Raw genomic sequence first — 13,765 nt, 5'->3', positions numbered from 1 at the left:
CAAATGGGGAAATCCAAAAACAATAAAAAGAGTATAATTTTAAAATATTGGAATGGTTATGAATTTGGGCAAGGTATTGCTAGACAATATTCAATCCATAAGGATATTAGAGCATAAAACTGAATAGTCATATATGCAGATAATAATGGGCAGAATTAGTCTACTTATATGGTCGTAAAGAAAAAAATGCCTTTTTAAATGTAAAATTTTAACAGTAAAATGAAAATACATATGAAAAGAAAACTTAAAATGTGTACCTCATAGCAAGAAGTGCTGCTTTGATTATCATCTAGCTTTGGTAAAATTTTTTATGGACTGATACTTGAGGACTAGAATTCAACACTGGTTCTTCCATTTTTTTAAAATTGAAGTATAGTTGATCTACAATATTATATTAGTTTCAGGTGTACAACATAGTGATTCAATATTTTTATAGATTTTACTCCATTTAAAGGTATAAAATATTGGCCACATTCCCTGTGCTGTACAGTATATCCTTGTAGCTTATTTTATACATCGTAGTTTGTACCTCTTAATCCCTTACCCCTGTCTTGACCTTCCTCTCTTCCCTCTCCCCACTGATAACCACTGGCTTGTTCTCTATATCTGTGAGTCTTCTTTTATTTTCCTATATTCACTAGTTTGTTTTGTTGTTTAGATTCCACATATAAGCGATACCATACAGTATGTGTCTTCCTCTGTATGATGTATTTCATTAAGCATAATACCCTCCAGGTCTATCCATGTTGTTGCAAATGGCAAAATTTCATTCTTTTTTATGGCTGAGTAGTATTCCATTATGAGTGAGAGTGTGTATGTGCATGTGTGTGTGTGTACATCTTCTTTACCCATTCGTTTGTTGATGGACATTTAGGTTGCTTCCATATCTTGGCTATTGTAAATAATGCTGCTATGCACATTGGGATGCATGTATCTTTTCAAATCAGTGTTTTCATTTTCTTCTGATATATACACAGGAGTGGAATTGCTGGATCATATGGTAGTTCTATTTTTAGTTTTTTGAGGAACCTCCATACTGTTTTTCATAGTGGCTATACCAATTTACATTCCTGCCAACAGTGTACTAGGGTCCACTTTTCTCCACATCCTTTCAAACATTTGTTATTTGTGGCCTTTCTATGATAGCCATTCTGACAGGTGTGAGGCAATATCTCATTAAGGTTTTGATTTGCGTTTCTCTGATGATTACCGATGTTGAACATTTTTCATGTGCCCCTTGGCCATCTGTATGACTTCTTTGGAAAAATGTTTATTCAGACCTCCTGCCCATTTTTTAATCAGTTTTTTTTTTATATTGACTTGTATGAGTTGTTTATATATTTTGGATATTAACCCCTTATCAGTCATATCATTAGCAAATATTTTCTCCCATTCAGTAGGTTGCATTTTCATTTTCTCGATGGTTTCCTTTGCTGTGAAAAAGCTTTTAAGTTTAATTAGGTCCCATTTGTTTACTTTTGGTTTTGTTTCCTTTGCCTTAGGAAACAGATCCAAAAAAATAAGGCTACAATTTATGTCAAAGAGGTTTCTGCCTATGTTTTCCTCTAGGAGTTTTATGGTTTCTGGTCTTACATTTAGGTCTTTTATCCATTTTGATTTTATTTCTGTATATGGTGTTTGAGAATGTTCTAATCTCATTGTTTTAAATGTAGCTGTCCTGTTTTCCCAACACCATTTATTGAAGAGGCTGTTTTTTCCCCATTGTATATTTTTGCCTCTTTTGTTGTAGATTAATGGACCATAAGTGCATTGATTTATTTCTGGGCTCTCTATTCTGTTCCATTGACCTATGGGTCTGTTTTTGGGCCAGGACAATACTGTTTTGATTACGATAGGTTTGTAGTATAGTCTGAAGTCAGGGAGCATACCTCCAGCTTTGTTCTTTTTGCTTGTGATTGCTTTGGCTATTTGGAATCTTTTGTGGTTCCATATAAATTTTAGGATTATTTGTTCTAGTTTTGTGAAAAATGTCATAAGTATTTTGATAGGAATTGCATTAAATCTGTAGATTGCTTGGGTAATATGGACATTTTGCAATATTAATTCTCCCAATCCATGAACACGGGACATCTTTCCATTTCTTTGTATCTTCAACTTCCTTCATCAATGTTTTAGAGTTTTCAGAGTATAGGCCTTTCACCTCTTTGGTTACATTTGCTCCTGGTATTTTATTCTTTTTGATGAGGTTTCAAGCAAGATTATTTTCTTGGTTATTGCATTTTTTAAAAGTTAACCTTTAGATCCCCCAAAAGGAATAAATGACCTTTATTATTCTAGCATATTTGGCTATAATTTTTTCACAAAATACTTAGTTTTGGATATATTTTCCTTAAAATATGCACAGATAAGTGAAAGATCCTATTCCAGACTTGGAAAAGAAGAATGTTTAGAGCTCAATCTCTCTTTGTCTCTGTCTTTCTCTCTCTCTCAAACAGACACACACACACACACACACACACACACACACACACACACACACAGAGTCCTCTTTTATTGCATGTCAAATAAAATATACACAATTTGGTCAAAGCTCTGGAGATCCAGGGTCAGTACAAATTTAGCCCAATCCTCTAATCCCTTGAGATGTATAGTGTTGCACATGAATCATTTAAGTTCAGATGTCCCTACAAGTCATTCAACTGGCAAAGAAAGACATATGAAACTGTCTTCAGTATACAGAGTTCTCTAGGACCAGACATCAGATGAATACATTTTACAAGTATTTTCAATAACAAGTTATACAATAAAATATTTTCTTTTTATTTAACCCCTAGCTTTCACAAGAACTCAAAGTAAACATAATGTCTAGCCCTGAATATTCCAGGCAATTGAGGCTTTAAAACGTTTAGTAAACATGCATAACCGTCAGTGGAAGTGTTGACCAAATAAAGACAAGAAGGCCACATTTATTTGTAAAGGTTAAACAGAAGGCCACATTTATTTGTAGAGGTTAAACCAAAAGGAGTAATGATGTGAAACTGTACAAAGACATTTCCAAAACAGCTTATATGTGCGTTTTGTGTGAACAGTCTCTAAGAAGTCAAAAAATCCTCATTGCTTAGCCATTTAAAACTCAGAGCATATAAAGGTAGACTTAAAATGCTTAATTATGCATCTGATTTTTTTTCCTGGACAATTAATATGGCTTTTACACTAATCCACTGGTGGAGAATTCTTAGTTTAAAAAAAAATACAGTTCGCAATTAGCATCATGAAACCTACTAAAGACACCAATATTATCAGGAAAATATTGTCAAGAATTCTTGATTGATTAAACTGCATTTGACCATTTTTTTTGTAGATACAAAATACAAGGTGCTGAAACAGCTAATACTGTTTTACAGACTACACACAAATGACAATACCTTCCTTAAAAATTAGCAAGAACTCAGATATTTTCTTATTTTAGATCAGTAGAAATGATGGTTGTAATACTGATTGCCTTATGAAACAGATATGATGGCCTTAAATACAACATATTTCAGGAAGTCCATTAACTTCTAAAGCATAAATGTCCCCATGTATGTTTTAGAATCCAAGGCAAGGCCATAGAGTTTTAGTAAAAATGTCCTTAATCCAGAAGACCTTACCAGTTTTAACCAGTTTGTTCCAGTTACTTTAAAAGAGGAAACTGTAAGGGACTTCCCTGGAGGTCCCATGGTTATGACTCTGAGCTCCCAATGCAGGGGGCATGGGTTTGATCCCTGGTCAGGGAACTAAGATACTGCATGCCACGCAGCCAAAAGAAAAAAAAAAAAAAAGCTGTGAATGTTTTTTAAGATCAACATTAGGGGGACTTCCCTGGTAGTCCAGTGGTTAAGATTCCACCCTTCCACTAAAGGGGGTGGGGGTCTTATCCCTGGTCGGGGAACTAAGATCCCACATGCTGCACAGCATAGCCAAAAAAAAAAAAAAATGTAGGAGGGGCATCTGAAGTGCTGATAAAAATATGTTTCCTCATCAGGTGATGGTTCAGGGAGTTTTTCAGCTTGTGAAAATTTATTGAACTGTATCTCTATGATATTTGTACTCTTCTTTATATACTATATATTATATTCTAATAAAATGCTTTTAAAAAAAGAACATCAACATTTCATAACAATACATTTTATTTTGTTCTTTGCTTATCCAATTTATTCCATTTTGAATAAGAGCTTTTTAAAAGGATGTTGGACAAGGAACAAGACAGTTTGAATTCTTTAAACCTTGTTTATCTTCAATATCCCTTGCTAATACAAATAATATTTTACATAATTTTGACATACTGTTTTTGTTTGCTTATTTATTTACATTAGAGCAGATGCTCACACTTAACTCATTAAAGGTTTCAGGTTGACCAGATTTATCTGTGTATTTTTTAAACAAATAATAAATCACTTTACTCATAGCTCAATCAATTTTTGCCATTTATTATTCCATTTTATCACCTACTTAATTTTCTAAATCAATTGTTTTTTGTGAAAAGCTTGTCCTCTTCCCCTTCTGTGTCACAGTGTCATGCTATACATTTTGATCCCTATAGAGTAAGGACAGAGCCAGAATCTGGAAGTAGATACAGGGCACAACAGAAAAAGCAGAGACACTACTTGGTCGCATATTGGAGTGGGAAAGGTGGTATATCATAATGACCATAACTTCATTTAAAGAGAAATCTTCCTTATAATTATTAATTCCAAAGTTGTGTAATTTTTAAAAAAGTTAATAAGACTGTCATTTAGTAATATAATTTATAAATTGGAGCTGGGCACATGATCTCATATCTAAAATCCATGACTACATTTATGATTCATTCAATTTTCTTATGCAAAAGTAAAGCTATCGTTCCAGAAATAATCTAACCTCTTTCTGACAATTTATTTCCACATTTCAATGTTCAGAGTTTGTTTGCAAGTTTAAAAAATCATTCCAATACTTATTTGTTGTTTAAATTAAATTAAATCTAATAATATAGTATGATTTTTAACACCCATTTGTAATTTTTATTATATTCATTCATTCCATTAAGTATTCATTTTAGCATCTACCGTATGCCAGACACTGATCCATCTGTACTTTTCAAATTTTAATATACATATGCATGAGCTCTAAAATGCAGATTCTGATTCAGTGTGTCTGGACTAGGGCTCCAGATTCTGCATTGCTAACAAATCAGATTATACCGACTGTACTTTGAGTAGCAAGGGTCTAAAAACCCATAGTCTAACTTGAAAAGGATGAAGAAAGCCACTTCTCAATAATTCCATCCTATAACAATTTGTGATCTGACATTGTAGACTGCAGTCAAGAAAGGATTGTAGTAGTTTTAAAGTTGCAACAAAAGCTAAGGAATTTAATATGACCCAGTACACAAAAGACAACACTATCAGAACACAATGACTAGTGCCAAAGTCAGAGAGGAAAATATGATACAGAGAGCATTCTATACTTCAAGGATTAATAACTTATTGCTAGTTGAGATAACTTATTGCTGTAGCAGGAATTTTAAAAATTTAGGGAGAGAGGAGGAAGCTTGGCTGATCTTGAAGGCAATCAATAAATACTTGTTGAAGAACCACATATCTCATGGCACTGTATTCTCAGGCTAAAAGGGAATCTCTCTAGTCACCTCTAGCTGTTGACTTAATGAGAACTGTGCTGTATTCCCATGATTAGGAAAAAAAATGCCATAAGATCAACTAAGGAATATTTTCCCAAGTGAACAGAGAACACAAGTAGAAAAGTAAAACCAACTTTGCTGTAGCAAATTTTGGAAAACAGGAGTACAACACCCCTCTCCTCTGTTCCCAAAGGAGTCACCGTGGATTTTGGGGTATGGAGTAAAAGGAATTAGACATACAAAGAGGAATGTGTTCCAAGAAGAGTAACACACACACGTTTATTTTCTGTGTGTTTACATTTACTTTTATGTGGTAATTGAATATTCATTTGAATCATTTCATTATGAGTACCATTTAAGGAACTGGCATTAACACTTGAATTATGCTCTTGGATAATTAGTTTGTTCTCATATAAGATGACCTGACTTTCAATCAGAAATCACAGCAAAGGAAAAATAAGGTATATATTATCTTTGTCATCATGATAAAAATCTTCACTTCTCCTAAACTAGTTCAGAGAATATGTCTGTTTATTCTAAACTAAACACAGACTCATTACTCTGCTCCTTTGCCAAAGCCTCACCTCAGACCACCAAAGTCTACCATTTAACTTTCATCTCTGTTTTCATTTTTGAATATCACAGGGCACAAGCCATTTGTCTTGGGAAAAATCAGAAGCATCTAGATGAAGCCAAGAATTTTTATATCATCATTCCCTATAATGTATGCAGCCAAGCTGAAATTGGTCTGCTGTATTTCCTGATTGCCTCAATTTAAGGTAATTTGTGTTGAACTGTGATTCACGAGTTGTTGAAAACTAATTAATATACTGCTTAGTTTCAAACAAAAATTTAAAACAAAGCCATTTATGATAAATAACTGAAATATAAAGGCTAAGATTTCCATTGCATTGTATTATTTCAATTTGAATGATCCTTTGTGACTGATTTGCAGGTGGTAATGACTTGCAGATTAAGTTGTCAGGAAACTGGGCTGTTGTGACCCAGTGACCAAGCTTTCACACAGCTTACACTGAACACTGGGCATTAAGAGATATGGGAACATATGTATATGTATAACTGATTCACTTTGTTATAAAGCAGAAACTAACACACCATTGTAGAGCAATTATACTCCAATAAAGATGTAAAAAAAATAATTAAAAAATAAATTCTTAAAATAAAAAAGAAAAAGAGGCTTCAGACTTTATTGCTTATGTCCAGGGTGAGAATGCTTTTTTGCAGCCTTCTTCAAATAACAGCACTAGTGAATATTGTCAGTCTACCGTTTTGTAGTTAGAGAACAAGAGGTTAACATCTCTGCCTCAACACTAATTGACTGGTTGAAGTGCTTGACCAGGGAATTATTTCTTTTCCTTTTCAGTATCTTCTCAGTAAAACAGATTACTTCCTTTTAACAGCAGCTCCACTTAACACCATAGTCATGCTCTGTTAGAAATGAAACCCAATAGAAAATTTCAATTTACATAAAGATGGTACACCTCTGGGGTCAATTAATCTTTGAACTTCACACAGAGGTCATAAATGTGTAAGATGATTCAAGGGAGCCAAGAGTCTTTGAAGAACTGAGCAAAAGAAGAGGAGATAATCTAGTCTAATACAATAAACAATGTGGTCACTCAGATGCTACTTGTAGATTCTACAGCAGCTGATACATTTCTTTTCTAAATAACTTCAATCTAGGAATAGCTACAGCTTTCACTGACAAACTTTTCCTAAGTGCATGATTTACCAAACAGGAAATTTATCATGTGTATGTTTCAGCTTGGAGGACTGATGTATCATTCTTGCTGCACCTAAATGTAAATGTTCACACATGAAAGCAAAACGTGGAGATGAGGAAAATGTCCAATGAAAAAAGAATTGCACAAGGTAAAAGTTGAGAGTTATGTTTTAGTTGGAGGACACTCTGAGGACTTCAAGCCTGGGGCACAGCATATCAGATAACGCTGAGAAACTGTTCTTAAGAGGCAAGGTGGCAGCGGTGGGGGGGGGGGAGGCCAGGATATATTGGAGTTTTTGCAACAAAAGACCAGGTAGTCGGAACATAAAAAGATTACTGTTAATAAATGATCCAGATATCTCAAGTTAAGGAATTTAGCACTTTTCTACCTATAGGAAGATGCAAGAGCCTGGGCTCACTGAAATCATTCCTTTGTTATGCACCTCAGCTATCTGGGGCCAGCATCCTGTGCCTTCTCATCCTGAGTCCTTTCAGGGTACACCATCGAGGGTAGTTACAGTCTGATGACTGCTACGTGGCAGGCATTCTTTGTTTCCTTCCTGAGTTCCCTCAGGGTTCACCATCTGGGCGGCTATAATGTGGTAGCTTGACGGCTGCAACATCCTTTGTTTACTGATATGGCAGGCAATATTTTGGTTCACAAAAGGGAGAGGAGACAGGGAAATAACCATTGTTGAGCAGGATCTACTAGGTGCATCCTACTTTATGTGCTTTACCTACTTTAACTTTCACTAGCACCCTGCAATTATAATTATTATTCACATACATCCCTCAGGTGGTTTTGAAGTTATACAGCCATTAAATACTAATACCATGGTCAAATCCAGCTCTGTTCCACTTGGCTCAACCATTACTTCCTTCAGAAACTCTTCCTTAACACCATAATGCCTGCTACTACTGCGGTTATTTTTCAGAAATCCTCTGAGGTGTTAAAGTATTTTGTGCCTCTTTCTGTGTTTCCAGGTTGTTTTTTAATTGTCTATTTATACATGTTTCTCCCACAACTAGACTTGTACTCTGGGAGAGCAAGGCTATGTCTTATGTTTATCCCTTAGTGGGTCTAGCAGTGTCTGACACACATCAGTCTCTCAGGAAATACTTGTTGAATGATGACCAAAATGACTTCAAACTCTATGAACATTAAGCTATCTCCTAACCGCACCGTATCAGAAGTCATCTCTTCCTTTTCTTATCTTGTCAAATAGTTTGTCATCTCTGAAGGCATTTACTGCTTCTGGCCTAGTAGTATAGTTATTTTGCATTTTTCATGTTTTCTCTACCATAACATAAACTCTTTGAGTATTGTTCATGTTCCCTTAGCAATCATCCACAGTGGCTCACTAATGACAACCTTCATACATATGTTGATTGAACACCTTCTCTGTCCTACCTACTTTGTTAGGTACTAGGTAGGGGCAACTCAAAGTCAAATACAACATGGTCCTTCCTCTCAAGGGGATCGTAGTCTAGTCCACAATAGTCTATTTACAATAGAGTGTGAAAAATAAATGATTGATGCATGAGCAAAGTGTTATAGAAGCATACAGAATGAGTGTGTCTGCTTTTACAGAGGAGATAATATCTAAATGAAGGCTTAGGGCATCAGGTGATAATACATGAAAAGCACTTTGCACATCATATGATAAATGCTTAATAAATGGTAGTTGTTATTATTAAGAACAAATGTACAAATATAAAATTCCACAGGCATACCTGGAATGGCGTGAATAAACCAGTTCTGTTAAAATGGCAGGTTCATATATAAGTATAAATGAAAAAATCTTGAATGGTTGGTAAAGGCTAGTTTATGACGGTTTTGAATGTCAGACTAAGGAATTTAGATTCTATTAGAAAATGTTTTACTAAAAATGCTCCATCTCCAGTTAAAATCCATTTATGGATTTACTACTTCAAGCCTCAGTAGTAAAAGAGATACAATTTGAGAAAGGAAAGTAAGTGATTTCAAATATACAGTAATATTGCAGTGCAGTAGTATAGGTTATTCTGTTTGCCTTACTCACAAGTTTTATGAAATTATTCAATAGACACATTTTAAGACTTCCTCCTTGCTTTACTCTACAAAATGTTTGTAAACTCTATCCATTTCTACCTGTTCTCTGCTAGTCTGAGGGATTTCTTTATCTGGTTAATATGATACTGTAAACTGATGATAATTCCTTTTCAAGCACTTAAGACATCAACACAAGACTCATATGATTCTTCAAGCACCATTAAATTAAACCCCTAACAGCACTATAAAGCGTTAGTAGCACATGTAATTATAAGTCTTTGGTGTTTATCAGTGGGACACACTCTTAAAATGGCCAACTACCCAAGTGATGGCTCTACTATCCCATCTAATCAAGACAGGAAAATAACTAAGGTGATGTATAGCTAAGTATGTCACTTTGTATACTGCTGAAACTAGGGGGAGAGTATGCTAGAGATTGTCAGTGGTGTTCAATATTGTATATACTGATTAGACATGTGGTAGCATAAAATCTAAGAGAGTAAGAAATATACTTCTGGACCTAAGCTGTTAAATTCTGATCAGCAAAATACAAAGTTTATATTTAAAAAATCCCAGTATTTCATGACAAATATTTGCAAGGGGAATAGATAAACTTCTGCAGAATAGTGTGATTTTAAGTTCCTTTGCTGATTGATTTAAAGCTTAGTTTATTTCTAATTCTACAAGATGAGGACGTTTTACTTGAAATTAAATCACAAAAAGTTCTAATATAGAAGTCATGTTATACAGTAATATATTAGGCTTGACAACTAGTATGTGTTGATTTACCAACACTGCTGACATTTGGCATTAACTTTCATTTCTAGACATCTCTGATGAGAATCTGAATCACATATTCATTATATGAACTCTGAGTAATCAAATGGTTGGTTATCAAAATACATGTGGTGATCTATATGTGAGGTTATATAGTTATACACAACATATTTATATTCAATTAACCTGCATCTCACATAATGTAATATGGACCATCAAGCTTTAAAGAGGAAAAAAGTCATTTCTTTGCATTCATTTTTCTGCTATCAAGGGTTTACCTCAACGTTATAATAATGAAGTAGTTAAATAGTGAATGATTTTTTTTTGACTAAATTAAAATCTTTCAATTCTTGAAACTCAGCTTTTCACTGTACTGATACTCATCTAAACATGTATTGGCATAAATTTACCATCATTAACAAACTAAAAGGTCATCTAACATGCACTATGACTTACGACTGCCAGTAGACAAAATTAGTAAACTGTTCTTCAACAGGAATTTAATGGATAAGGGCATGGGAGTTGTGTAAGATTGACGGGGAAGTGACTACAGGGGGGACCTGAAGTGACTTGCTGGGCAAAGAGAAAGAGAAGGGTTAAAAACAACCAATATCACTGAAACAACACAACAGAGAGAGGAAAGATGGCAGCAGATGAAAGAAGAAAAAGAGGTAGCACAAGTTTGTGTCCACACACATAAACACACACACCAATAATTTCTCTTTCTTTCTCTTAAGACATAACATGTGAGCTAAATATTTCATTGTGGCTTAAAAAAAGAGGAAGACAATTGAGGGCATACTAGATATGGTAGAGTAGCTAGCAGTATTGGGAAAGACTTGAGGTGATATCCAAATCTAAGTTTCAAGATAAAGGAAATGTGAAGGAGGCCAGTGGAGAAAATGACTTCAAGGAGATTCACTACATCCTTTGGCCACTGAAAAGGAAATACTGTATGACATCTAGTCATGGGCAGAAGGTTCAGAATCAAATAAGCATCAGTAGGAATCCAAGCTTTATCTTTTATTGATTCTATGGCCTTGGGTTAAGTAAAGTCTCAGTTTCTTCATCAGTAAACCAGTGGTATCTATTTTACACACTACCACATCCTTAGTAATTGATCAATAAGTAGAAGCTAAAAATGTTGTGAGTGAAACTGAAGGACATGCACAAGCGAATTTTTCCTCCAGAAGTTATGTCCTAGTAGCTGAGTCCCTATACCAATCACTTTGAGGTAACTAAGCTAACACTTTCAAGTACTTCTGAATGTGTTGGAAGGGGAAAATGCATGAGCACTCTTCCATAATCTAATTTTCCGGGAAACTCATGGAAATGGAAAGTGCAATTGACATCGGTTCAAATACAGAGAATCTGCAACAAAAATTAGCAATAAGCTGAATCCACACAAGTTTTATGTAACTCCATCCAAAAACTTTACATCATCTTTATGTAGCAGCAGAGAAACTACGAATAGTGGATATACAAATTAAACACACACACACACACACACACACACACACACCTTGGATTGGTTCTTTTATGAAGAAAATTGTGGTCCAAAATATACTTGCTCGTTTCATAAAGAAAAAAATTATTTGGTATTCTGTAAATTTAGTGTAAGTGTCAAAAAACTAACAGGGAATTTATTGGCAAACATAATGTTAAAGAACACCTCGTTTTTTTTTTTTTTTTTTTGCGGTACGCAGGCCTCTCACTGTTGTGGTCTCTCCCGTTGCGGAGCACAGGCTCCGGAAGCGCAGGCTCCGCGGCCATGGCTCACGGGCTTAGCCGCTCCGCGGCATGTGGGACCTTCCCAGACCAGGGTATGAACCCGTGTCCTCTGCGTCGGCAGGCAGACTCTCAACCACTGCGCCACCAGGGAAGCCCAAGAACACCTCTTTCACAGAACAAAACAAAATCTCACCAATAACAAAATTCTAGGCACTCTCTTTAACTTTAGAAACAAACAAAAGTATCTATGTACTATTTTAAGTCTTGCTTAAAATAGTAAGAAATGAAATGAAATAAGGAGAATAAATGTTGGTAGGAAAGAAAAGAGTATGTCATTCACTGATAACACAATAATATACCTAGAAAATCAAATAAATTAGTTTTTCAACAGTATCAGAAATAATGCAATAATTTTTAAAAGTGGTCATGTTTCTGGTTCTATAAGTAAGGACCTTAGAAGTCACAGCTATGTACCAACAAGTAAAAAGCTGAACAGGCCGAAAGATTAACAATTCTTGGATCCATAGGAGAGAGGAGGAAACAGGGCAAACCACTGCCCTCAAGACTAGAGAGACAGGCAAATAAAAGGACTCTCAGTCTACCAGAACAGAGACTAACCTGTGGAAACAGCCTTGAGAACCAGTGCCCAGGAAGGAAAACAGGAAATGTAATTGACAAATTGCTGGAGGATTAGTATGGACAACTCTGAGACTTAACAACTCCAGAGGGACCCAGTCATGGGGGACTCCACAATATTGTGAGATATAACTCCAGGAGCTCAATTGGATTCCCACAGTAAATATCAGAGAAAAATCCCCTCAGGCTTTCAGCAGTGGGAATGGAAAAGGAACCGTTTTGAAATAGTTTAGAGCTTTCTGTTCTTCTTAGTAAGGCCTGCCCTCAAAAGAAACTAGTTAACCAGAGCCTAACCTGCTGGGTATTATCAGAATCTAACTGACCTGGGAGAAAGGAAACACCCAACTCTAGCCAGCTCTAGCCTCCCACATGGGAGAAGGAAAATACCCAATTCCAGGCCACTCTAGCAATCCTCTCCCTCTTAAGGGGGGAGAAAAAACAGAAACAGTTGTGAAGTTCACAGTCCAGAGGCATTAGCTCACTAAAAGGCTAAGTCCTAATCATAGGGCTATAGAACCTTCCTCTACCACCAGCAGCAGCTCCTTTTAGCCTATACTTCATTTCCAACTATCAAGAAAAAGTTACAAGGCATACCAAAAAGCAAAAAAAAATAATCATGAAGAGACAGAGCAAGCATCAAAACCAGACATGGCAGTGACGTTGGAATTATCAGACCAAATATTTAAAACAAGTAAAAAAAAAAAAAAGTATAAATGATATACTAAGAAAGGAGAGAAGACTGAATCTTATGAAATCCTCAATTAATACAACAAAGACAGAAAATAAGTGGAAGAAAAAATTAGGAACAAAGAATAAGGGAAACAAATAGAAAGCAGTAATGAATATGGTAGATATTAATCCAAATATATCAATGATCACTTTGAATGTCAGTGGTCTAAATGCACAAATGAAATGACAGTACTGTAAGAGTGGATCAAAAAAACACAATGCAAAACATGTCATCTACAATAAGCCCACTTTAAATATAAAGACACATATATTCAATAGATTAAAGGGAAATGAGTGGAGAAAAATATACCATGCTAACATTAATCAAAAGAAAGTAGGAGTAGCTATATTAATTTCAGACAGAGTAGACTTCAAACTAAGGAAAGTTATCAGGGATAAAGGTCATTACATAGTGAGAAAGGGGTCAAGTTATCCAATAAGACATAAAAATTCTTAATATGTATGTGCCTAACAACAGAGCATCAAACTATTTGAGGCA

At 35.2% G+C, this 13,765-nt stretch overlaps 1 long non-coding RNA gene across 1 annotated transcript in view; it reads right to left on the bottom strand.

Annotated features, from left to right (window-relative positions):
* The window catches only part of LOC115843966 (uncharacterized), an 890,247-nt gene that overhangs the window by 111,997 nt on the left and 764,485 nt on the right, over positions 1 to 13,765 (bottom strand). The window lies entirely within an intron of this gene.

This window comes from Globicephala melas, chromosome X (genome assembly GCF_963455315.2).
Source record: "Globicephala melas chromosome X, mGloMel1.2, whole genome shotgun sequence".
Taxonomy (NCBI): domain Eukaryota; kingdom Metazoa; phylum Chordata; class Mammalia; order Artiodactyla; family Delphinidae; genus Globicephala; species Globicephala melas.
Note: the sequence above shows the minus strand (reverse complement) of the source record. Positions and strands in the feature narration are given on the sequence as shown.